Source organism: Petaurus breviceps, unplaced genomic scaffold (assembly GCF_028583685.1).
Source record: "Petaurus breviceps papuanus isolate PSGF00001 unplaced genomic scaffold, PetGlider_PUasm1.0 90847, whole genome shotgun sequence".
Classification (NCBI taxonomy): Eukaryota; Metazoa; Chordata; class Mammalia; order Diprotodontia; family Petauridae; genus Petaurus; species Petaurus breviceps.
The window spans coordinates 14,190,118-14,202,402 of NW_027187360.1; positions in this window are offsets into that span (position 1 = coordinate 14,190,118).

Consider the following 12,285-nt stretch of genomic DNA (forward strand, 5'->3'; position numbering starts at 1 on the left):
TCTCTCCCCTTCTCCCCCTCCTCTCTCTCTCCCTCTCCCTCTCCCCCTCCTCTCTCTCTTTCTCTCTCTCTCTCCCTCTCCCCCTCCTCTCTCTGTCTCTGTCTCTCCCTCCCTCTTCTCTCTCTCTCCTCTCTGTCTGTCTCTCTCTGTCTCTGTCTGTCTGTCTGTCTCTGTCTGTCTGTCTCTCTCTCTCCCTCTCACCATACATGGCACTTAAAAGCTCACAAAGCACTATTTTTACAGGACTGAAGTAGGTACTGCAAGTCCTCTTTTTATCCCTGAGGTCCAGGGTCACATACTGTGTCTGAATAAAACTGTACTAAGATTTTCAAAGATTAAGAAATATTCTTAATTTCTTTCTCTATCTGTTGTGAAGTATATTAATGATAATAGCTAGCATTTATGTGGTGCTTTAAGGTTTACAAAGTGATTTACAAATATTACCTTATTTAATCTTCATAACCCTGGGAGGTAAGCACTATTGTTACTCCCATTTTACAGTTGAGAAAACTGAGTCGAACAGAGGTTAAGTGATCTGTCCAGGGTTGCAGAGCTAAATGTCTAGGGTCAGATTTGAACTCAGATTTTCCTGACTCCAACTTTCATGATGTTCTAGTGTAATAATCCCTAAGGTGTCTAAATATAAAAATAATGGTAATAGTAACAGCAAAATTAAGATAGCAAAATAGTAAAATTTAAAATAATAGTAATAGCTAAAAAGAGGAGAAAATAATATACCAGTTGTGATCCTATGGCCACTGACAAGCACACTGGAAGAAATAATAAATGATATCAAGATTTCAAACAGCAAATTGAATCATATCTACCATTAAGGAAAACAAGCGTACATAGGGAAAATCACTGAAGGGCACCAAACTTCCTTAGCCCACACTGCTCTTATATACAAAGGTCTTAACTGGCACACTCCTTATTTGTAATTTTATATATAAATATTTTTTTTCATTTTGAGTTCCAAATTATCTTCCTCCCTCCTTCCTAACCCTGCTCCTTGAGAAGGCAAGCAATTTGATATAGATTATACATGTGCAGTCACACAAAACATATTTCCACATTAGCCATGATGCAAAAGAAATAGACCAAAAAAAACAAAGAAAAAAAATTTTTAAGTAGGTTTTGATCTGTATTCAGACTCCCTCAATTCTTTCTCTGGAGGTGGATAGCATTTTTCATCATAAGTCTTTCATTCTTGTCTTGGATCATGGTATAACTGAGATCACCTAAGTCATTCCCAGTTGATCATTGTACAGTCTTGCTGTGTATAATGTTCTCCTGGTTCTGCTCACTTCAATTAGCATCAGTTCACAAAATCTTCCCAGGATTCTCTGAAACCACCCTGCTCATCATTTCTTATAGCACAATAGTCATCACAATCATATACCACAATTTTTTTAGTCATTCCCCAATGGATAGGCTTCCCCTTAAATTCCAATTCTTTGCCATCACAAAAAAAAAAGAGCTGCTATAAACATTTTTTCTACAATTTGGTCTTTCCCTTTTTAAAAAATTGCTTTGGAATATGGATCTAATAGTGGTATTTCTGATTCAAAGGGTATGCACAGTTTTATAGCCTTTTGGGTATAGTTCCAAATTGCTCTCCAAAATGGTCAGTTTGCAACTCTAACAGGGCATTAGTGTACCAATTTTTCTATGACCCCTCCAACATTTGCCATAGTCATTTTCTGTCATGTTAGTCAATCTGACAGGTATGAGGTGGTGCCTCAGAGTTGTTTTAATTTTCATTTCTCTAATCAATAATGAGTTAGAGCATTTTATATGCTATGTATAGCTTTGATTTTTTTCATCTTAAAACTTCCTCTTCATATTCTTTGACCATTATACTCTTTTTATCTGGATGATTAATTATTTTGTCAATCATGCTAGAAGATAATTAATAAAAGGGGTCAATGGAACTCCTGAATGCCAAAGATCTCTCATAGAACCTACCCAATCCTTATATGACCTTGCAAGAGTGGGTTTTCCTGAAGGTGGCAATCAACTCTGATTGGTTAACCAGTAATAATAAAATGGATATTATAATGAGACATGGACCTTTTCTTTTTTTTTCCCACTTAATAGTATTTTATTTTTTCCATTTACATGTAAAACTGTCTTTACATTCACTTTTATAAGTTAAGTTCCAATTTTTTTTCTCCATCGTTCACTCCCCAAGATGTCAAGCAATTTGATGTAGGCTATACATTGTACAATCATATTAAATCTGTTTCCATATCAGTCATGTCATGAGAGAAGAATCAGAACAAAAGGGAAAAACCATGAAAAAGAAAAAAAAGAGAAAATAGCATTTTTTGAACTGCATTCAAATTCCATATTCTTTCCCTGGATGTGGATAGCATTTTCCACTATAAGTCTTTTGGAATTGTCTTAGATCATTGTATTACTGACTGACCATAATATTCTTGACCATCATCTGTTCTCTATATTTTTGAGAAATGAGGCCTTTATCAGAGAAACTTGCTGCAAAATTTTTTCCTTCAGTTTTCTGCTTTCTTTCTAATCTTGGCTGTGTTGATTTTGTTTGTACAAAACTTTTTTAATTTAATTAAATTGTAATCAAAATTATTTAATTTATTTTATTGTAATCAAAATTATCCATTGTACATCTTATAATGCTTTTAATACCTTGTTTGGACAAAAATTCTTCCTTTATCCATAAATCTGATAGGTAAAATATTCCATGCTCCCTCATTTGCTTATGATGTTACCACTTTGACCTTATCTTGTTATATAGTGTGAGATGTTAGTCTATATATTGCTTATGCCAAACTGCTTTCCAGTTTTCCCAGCAATTTTTGTCAAATAGTGTCACTCTTGTCCCCAAAGCTTGGATCATTGCATTTATACAATACTAGATAACTATGATCATTTACTACTGTATATTGTGTACCTAATCTGTTCCACCCATCCATCCCTCTATTTATTAACCAGTACCAAATTTTTTGACGATTACCACTTTGTAATATAGTTTGAGATTTGGTACTGCTAGGACACTTTCCTTCACATTTTTTATCATTGATGACCTTTTGTCCTTCCAGATTAATTTTGTTATGTTTTTTGCTCAAACTCTCTCTTTCAAGGACAACCAAACAAACTAATCCTTAATACCAGCAAAGAAACTTTCTTCCAGTTTTTATGTGCTAACTGCAGCTCCCTTCCTCAGACTTGTACCTTTGCTGCAGTTAAGAGTAGCAGCTACTACTTTCCACTCCCAAAATTTAACTCCTATTTCTGATGATTGTGGTAGCACCTTGTCTTCTATGAGTTGAATATACATTCAGCTTAAGTGAATTGGTGAAGCAAATTAAAAAGTTCAACCCCAGATACCATAAAATTATTAAATTATTTCCTTCTTCCTTTTTCTTGAAAAAAAAATTCTGGCTTTTTATAACACAAGAAACTATTATAGTTTACTTGGCATTGGAGGACAAAATCCACCTAGCAGGCTAAAAGTTTCCAAGCTCAGACAACAGGAAAAAAAAGTGTTTTTAAATCATATGAGAATTTTAGTCCTTCTAATATAGATTAACAATCTACTGGATATTTTTTCTGAATGTTAACCCCAATATTAAAGATTCTTTTGGATGATTCTTATACTTCTTATTTTTCTTTCTTTAAAGGTATCTTTATTTCCTGCTCAATGAAAAAAAAAGGAACAATATCTTCCCTAATGCTACAAAATCCAATAAATAATGTATTAATAAGCCACCTAAAAAAATATTGAGAGGGAGGGGTTGATTAATTTAGTTTTAATTTGTTCTCAATCCTCAGAACAGGATGTTGTTGATCTCACAGTAAGACATAAATGCTAATGCCTATCTACCCTGTTGGGAAGTTGGACTTTTGACTTTCTCTCTTGATTTTCACAAAATGGTCTAGAAATCACCCCCAAAACACCCCTTTTTATGTAAAATAAATACAAAGAAGTATTTTTCATAGTATGCATTGGCCCATAGAATTCACCATCAGAGAAAGTGAAAGTTGAAATGCACTGGAGCTAGGATTTAAGACGAAAAGAAAATTGTGTGATAGACAACAATTTATGTGGTTCACATTTAAAGACCAATGAGGCAAATATTAGCAGAAAAGATCACAGGACTCTCTTTCATTTTCCCAAATGGTAATCTAGTGCCCTACAATGAAATGCCCAGGGCACCCTAAGACTACCCTCCTATCCAACTCAGCTCTGGTAGCAGCACCACAGAAAAGAGGGGCAATAGAAGATTCTACATACAAGAACCAAGAGAAACATAGGGTACATACCAAAGACTGATTACAAAGGATGCTTAAGGACAAACTGTTTACTATATATATATATATGTAATGTAAAATGTATGTCTAAGATTCTCATTAATAGTTGGGTAGCTCATAAGAAAGATTGGGGTAAACCTAAGTATGATATGAATTTAAAAAGTAAAACCATTTTACAAAAAGTAATTATTTTATACAAATGAGGCGCAAGAGGAAGAATCAATAGAGAGGAGTTAGATGGGGGAGGAGGGCTGGTAGTTCTGGTAACCTGCTTTCATCAGGAATGGGTTTAAGAGCGAGCTATGTGGGGGGAGGGTAGATACACACATACATATATACACATACATACACATATGCATATGTGTGTATGTATATGTATATATATTTAGAAGAATATAAAAATCTAAATTCAGAAGAAATAAAATGGTAGGGGTATAGGGAGGGGGAAGAGGACAAGGGAGGGACTTTTAGAGGGAAGGAGGAGGGAATAGATGAAAGGGGGTGATAGAAGGGTGTTTAGATTTAGGGAATGGGAGAATAATTCTTGGAGGGGGGTAGGCAAGCAATAGAAGGGCAAGGTAGTGGCTAGAGGAGGCAGGAGGGACAGGAAACAAGAGATATGCACAAACATAAAGACAAAGATCAGGATAGAATTTGTTAAGGAAAGTATATGTCTGTATGTGTATTCTATATGTATATGTGTATGTATATATTTATAGCTATAGAAAAACAAATCTAAATTTTATTGTGGCCTTGTGGAGGGAGTGGGGGAGGGAAAAAAAGAACAAAGTAAAAAAGTGCACAGCAGAGAACAAAAAAAATCTCACAAGGAAGCAAAGATAGACAATTCTCAACACAATATTATTTATTGTACAGGCTTTCTTGAAATGAAAATTTATTGTTACATATTTAGAATTCTCTTATGTTCTGCTTTGCACATGACATGCTTTTTTTTCTTTCTAACTTTGTATTTAAGTTCCAATATTTAAGTTTATTATATGTTTTTGTTTCTTTTCTCTGGTCTGTATTTTTGTTCTGGCATTTGAGTCTAAAATAAAAAAATTAAATTAAAAATGTTTTTAAAAAAACAAAGAAAAGAGGAGCTTTTCAACTTTGCACTATGACCTTGGGACTGCAATCTTGGCCCCAACAATAATGTAATACCTCAGGTCCCCATATTGGATCATCACATTTGGAGTTTAAATATACTTCACTACAATGGGAGATCATTTTGAGGTAAAAATTGTATGCAGGCAGGTAAATTCCATTAGCACAATTAACCCTGTCCAGTTCAGTAAGGCTTAACATAATCAGTCTGCATTTTATTGTATCAACCTGTCTTTCTCCCACTCACCATGATACAATCCTCTGTGCAACAGCTTATTTCTGGTCCTAGCTTCTAAGAGATACTCAGTCCATTAACATTAACTTATTAAATAACTTCTTGGTGGCCTAAAAAGAGTTAAATCTTCTTTCTGCGCACCATATTTTGCAATTAGAGAGTAGCACTGGACAAATTGCTAAGGCCTTTTAGCATGATTTTTGATCCAGAAAATGAAGATACTAACCCAACTTTTCTTGCAGAGTTTTTGTGAGGCATAACTAATAATAAGTGAAAAGTACTTTGCAAGATATAAATGGTAAATAACAAAATGCAAAGTCAGATTTTGCTTCGTTTATTACCATGACTGTTGGCACCACACAGGATAGTACATTGTGAAATCAAAAAATAAAGTCATGCTGGCAATTCCTGGGCTTTTCCAATTCTTCACCTTTCAAAAAAAATTATGTTCTTTATCACTACAATATAACAATACATGCATAATTCATAACTTAACCAACTTAAAAGGAAAAGTCCCTGCCATCCCTGCCTCCTATTCTAAAAACTCATAAGAAAATGCTGCAGCAGCAACTACTGCAGCTTACTGATAAAAAGCTGAGTAAAGCCCATTCAAATACAGTATTTATAACTTGAATTTATTTTATTTACTGTATGGTACATGAATATAGGAACAGAGGAGCATTAGGGGCCAGGAAGATGGACAATTTTAACCATACCAAATCCTTACATTATTAAAAGCACACAGTTCACCTTAAAACCCAAACTTCAGTGGTGGCTCAACCCTTTTCCTCACTGAAAAAATAATCCTGTACCATATGGTGTTTATGGTGTTTGATCTTAATTTCTGTTCATCAATGTTCTCCTTTACAGGCAAAAGACAGATATTTTTTGGACATCAGGCTGTGTGGGGAATGGTAGAAAGAAGATTATAAGAACTGCATTAAGATGATGATTATGGTTACATTCTGCAACTGCTGTTGATCATTTGTGTTGACTTCTTTTTGATCAACTAATGAGCACAGGACAAAAAATAAGATACCATCCCTACCTCCCAAGCTTTTGGGTTATAGATCAATCAGAGATGGTGAACTCCTAGACCTGTTCCACAACCATAAAAGAAAAAAACCAAAAATATGCAGGGAGTAAACAAACATTGCAGATACTGTTCTAAAGGATACAAAGCAAGTCAGTGAACTTAAACTTTAAATTAAAAAAAAACTTTTTAATGGGTATATTTAAAAATTATTGGTTTTCCTTGTAACACTATGTATTTTATGCATTTAAAAATTGTATCCTGAGAAGGTTTTGTTGTTGTTCAGTCATTTTCAGTTGTGTCTGACTGACACCATTTGGGGTTTTCTCAGCAAACATACTGAAGTGGTTTTCCATTTCCTTCTCCAGCTCATTTTACAGATGAGGAAACAGAGGCAAACATGGTTACGTGACTTGCTCAGGGTGACATAACTATCAAGTATCTGAGGCCAGATTTGAACTCAGGAAGACTCATCTTCCTTACTCTAGGTCCAGCACTCATCCACTACCCAGCTGCCCATAGGCTTTTCCAGATTCCCAGAACAGTCCATGATATAAAAAAACTAAGAACTCCTGTTTTAGATTCACCTCTCAAGAATGAAAAAAAATATAAATGGAAAGGAAAACAAATAATAATTTTTAGAAAACAGCATGCTTTGGGGCAGTCAAGATGGCAGAGTAGAAACAGGACTTCCGCTCAGCTCCAGCTTCTACCTCCTCCAATTCATGTAAAAAATTACTCTAGACAAACTTTGGAGATACAGAACCCACAAAATGAGAGAGATAAGCTAACCTCTCTATGAAGACAGCCCAGCAGGCTGGCAGGAAGGGGCCATCACAGTGCTCTCAGAGCCAAGTCCAGCCCCGCTGAAGCCTGAGGTTTTAGCCTCAGGTGAGCCTGACCAGCCACTGCTGGAGGGACTTCAGATCATCAGCAGCTGTGACAGTTTCCAGAATTATCAACACATAGATGCTAAGGACAAAGTGAGAAGTCAGTGTAGACTTTGTGGGAACAGGGAGTTCAAGAGTGCAGTCTGGCCTTTGCCCCCAGGCAAGAAGCAGCTGAGGCTCTGCAGCCATGCTGCTTCAGAGCTTCTGGCCTGCAAATTGTAGGGGAACCAAGCAGCCAGTCTGAGAGGTAATAGCTCTTGTTCTAACCTGATTGAATCTGGATCGCCATCTAGGGTGGAGGTTCTGGGGTTCAACATGTTGAAGCTTCAGAGAGGGCACCCAACTAATAGCTCCAGCAGCTGTGAAAACCCCAGTGATTTGGGGAAAAGCTCCCCCTTCTGATAGCAGAGTTCTACTGTGGCAAAAAGCTCAAAAGTCAAGTAATTGAGTGGCAACATGAGCAAGCAAAGGAAGCAAAGCAAACAACATTCTGACATTAGATTCCTATTTTGGGGACAAAAAAATATCAAAGCATGGAACAGAAGGAAGACAGCAAAGTCAGAACTCCTGCACCAAAAGCTTCCAAGAAAAATTTGAGCTGGTTATAGGGCACAGAGGAGCTTAAAAAAGAATTTTGAAAACCAAATAAGAGAAGTGGAGGAAAAATTGGGAAGAGAAATGAGAACGATGCAAGAAAATTATGAAATGAGAGTCAACAACCTGACTGAAGAAAATAACACCTTAAAAAAATAGACTCACATGGCAAAAGAGGCTCAAAAAGGCAATGATGAGAAGAATACTTTAAAAAACCAAATTTGCTAGATGAAAAAAGAATTTCAAAAGCTCACTGAAGAGAATCATTCTTTCAGAATTAGGTTGGAGCAAATGGAACTAGTGACTTTATGAGAAATCAAGATACTATTAAACAGATCCAAACAAAATAAAAAATTGAAGGCAATGTGAAATATTTCACTGGAAAAACCACTGACCTGGAAAATAGATCAGGAGAGATAATTTAAAAATTATTGGACTACCTGAAAGCCATGGTCAAAAAAAGAACCTAGAAATCATCCTTCGAGAAATTCTCAAGGAAAATTGTTTTAGAACCAGAGGGCAAAATAGAGGTTGAAAGAATCCACTGATCACCTCTTGAAAAAGATCCCAAAAAGAAAACTTCTAGGAATATTATAGCCAGGTTCTGAAATTCCCAGATCAAGGAGAAAATATTACAAGCAGCCAAGAAGAAACAATTTCAATATTGTGGAAACACAATCAGGATAACTCAGGACCTGGCAGCTTCCACATTGAGGGATCGAAGGGCTTGGAATATGATATTCTGGAGGGCAAAGGAGCTAGGATTAAAACCAAGAATCACCTACCTACCCAGCAAAACTGAACATCATGTTTCAGGGGAAAATATGGTCATTCAGTGGAATAGAGGACTTTTGAGCATTCTTGATGAAAAAAACAGAGTTGAATAGAATATTTGACATTCAGATACAAGAAGCAAGAGAAGCATGAGAAGGTAAACAGGGAAAAGAAATCATAAGAAACTCACCAAAGTTGAACTATTTACATCCCTACATGGAGAAGCGATAATTATAACTTATTAAACTTTTCTCAGTGTGAGAAGAGTTGAAGGGAATAGAAACGTGTGTGTGTGTATACATACATATATGTCTATATAGGAAGGTATATGGGCATATGAATATATATGTGAGTGTGTGTATATATGTGTACAGGTATACATAGACAGAGGACACAGGACCAATTGAATAGGAAGGGATGACACTTAAAAGGTGAAATTAAGAGGTGAGAGAGGAATATAATGAGAGGAGATGGGGAGAGACAGAATGGGGTAAATTATCTCACATAGAAGAGGCAAGGGAAAACTGTTATAATGGAGGGGAAGAAAAGGAAGGCAAAAGGGAATGAGTCAACCTTATTCTCATTGAATTCGGCTTTGGGAGGGAATGACATTCACACTAAATAGGGTATCTCACCCTCCAGGAGAGTAGGGGGGAAGGGGATGATAGGGGGGGTTATAGAAGGAAGGGCAGGCTGGGGGAAGGGAAGTTGGAAGTACCCACTTTTGGAAAGGGACAGGATCAAAGAAGAGAATAGAACAAGTGGGGGGTGGGATAGGATGGAGGAAAATATAGTCAGTCTTTCACAATATATCCACTATGGAAATGTTTTGCTTAGCTACACATGTACAACCTATATAGAACTGCTTATCTTCCCAGTAAGAGTGGGTGACAAGAAAGGAAGGGAAAGAATCTGGAATTCAAACTTCTAAAATCAAATGCTTAATATATATAAACTATTATTTATTACTATCTATTACTATTACTTTACATACAACTGGGAAATAAGATACATAGGCACTGGGGCATAGAGATCGACCATGCTCTACTGGAAAGTCGGAGGGGAGATGGGAAAAGATATGGGAGAGAGCAGATTGGGGAAGGGAATATTCTGTGGGATCGCTATTTTGGGGTGGTGGGTAAGGGAAAAATGGGGAGAAAATTTATAACTCAAAATCTTGTGGAAATGAATGATGTAAACTAAAAAATAAAAAAAGAGAAAAAAAGAAAGAAAACATCATGCTTTGTTAATTTTGACCAAGTGTATACCTAAAGAAGAGGTTAGACAATACATCTCCCTCAATTTGCAGAGACAGACAATGAGTGCAGAATACTGCACATTTAATGGATGTTGTTAGCCTTACTGAATTTTCCCCTTTCTCTTTTTTCTTATTTAATACAAGGAATGGATCGCTTTTTGATCTAGCCAAAATGACCTTCCATTTACCCTTTACCCACACAAACTCTCCTCCTCCTGTCTCTATGCTCCTATATCTTCCTCACTTACACATCTCCTTTCCTTTAAGATGAAGCTCAAGAACCACCTTCTTCATGAAGGCTTTCCTTATCTTTCCAACTGTTAGTGCCCCCAAAAAAACTACCTTCTATGTAACTGCTTGGTTATATTTGTATCATCTTTATAGCTATTCTTTATATTTATAAGTAGAGATTGTTTCCTTTTTTTTTTTTTACTTCCCCAGCATTTAGTACAGTTTCTGGCAAATAATATACACTTAATAAATGTTTGTTTATTGATTGATTGATTGATTGGCTAGAGAAGAGGAAAGAGATATAATCACAAATCAAATTAATTGGGAACAAAAGATATAAAACTTAAAAATTAAACCAACAAAAAAATTTAAGAAAATGGCACTCTAACCCAAAAATTTCAAGCATTCCTTCATTCTTCCAACAGTCCTCCAGATCAGACAGTCATGTGCCAAGAGGCTTGAAATGAAATCATTATCTTCTATGTTGAGGTTATAAATGGTCAATTTTATGCCAATTGTTTGGATGTTTTAGTGCCTAGCTATTCATGTTTCTCTCTACAACAAATTTCTTAAAGGGAAAATGACTGGAAAATATGAGTGACCAACATCTTTGAATAAAAAAAAGAAAGAAAACTGTAGCTAAAAGATGTGTTAATCTGTTCCTGGTCACAAAACTGGAGTGGCATTGTTGAGACCAGAGCCCAGGTTTGATTGGCCAGCCAGTATTCTCTCCACTGTTCAAGTACACCAAATATACAGAATGAGCCATATTTGTAAAGATTATTTTTATCTAGATGTGACTTGTTTTATCCCTTTTAACTCATTTTCTGTCTTAGGTCTTTACCCTGGTAACTAAATAGCTTAAGATTGGCTATTAAATGGGAGTCCCTTCTCATTATCCTAGAAACCTGTCATGTTCATTTTTGCCTCTTGACCTCTGTTCGTGTTATTTCCTTCACCTGAAAAACTTTCCATTTCCCCCTACATCAATTCAAATCATACTCAACCTTCCAAAGACCAGCTCAAGTTCTATTTTACCCAAGAATCTTTATTTTAACCTTTAACTTTCCTTCCTTTTGTATTGTTCCTATATTTAATAGCTGTTACCACTGTTTATCACTTGATTATAAACTGCCTGCCTTGGGTGGTTCCCTGGTATTATTTCATGTCTTCCCCAGCCCAGATAAGGTCCGTGAAAGCCAAGGCTCGTCTTATACTTCTCTGCATATTCCCAAAGCAGTGTCTAGCACAGATTTGAGAATGTAATTGGGTGTCCTATGATACCTTCAGATTTGTGTTATCTACAGAGGAAATTTTTCATTTGGAGGTCTGTATTTCTCAAATCTGTAAGAGTTCGTTGCTTCTACTTCATGTCAAGATCTTATCTGTATTCTATGAGGTTCTCTTTTTGGCCATAGACTCTGATTACTTGCAGTCTCCAACCTCATTACCTTACACTGCTCTGCAATGAACTGCATAAGTCACTTATCAGCCCATAATCCTGTTCTATCCAAATCATTTTGAATGTGTTTGTTCTGTTCCTCTGCAGTTGCTGCCCTCTCCCTATTTCATGTCATCAGCAAACTTGTGCAGTCATGAAATTATTCTCCATTCATGGTCAATGCATTAAATTTAAATGTTTTTTTATAAGCAACATACCCTGTACCTACCTTAATTCACAACAGATTTATTCATCCAGTTTATTATCAGGAACAAATTCAATCAATACTCACTGGAATTAACCCACAGAGGCACCTGATTTATGCAGACAAATGCTCATGAAGTGATTTGAGATTCAGCTACTGCACCATTCTGCATCCCCTCATATATATACAGGGCTGCATCCTAGGTGAGAGCAAGATGTAATGGTAGGCCA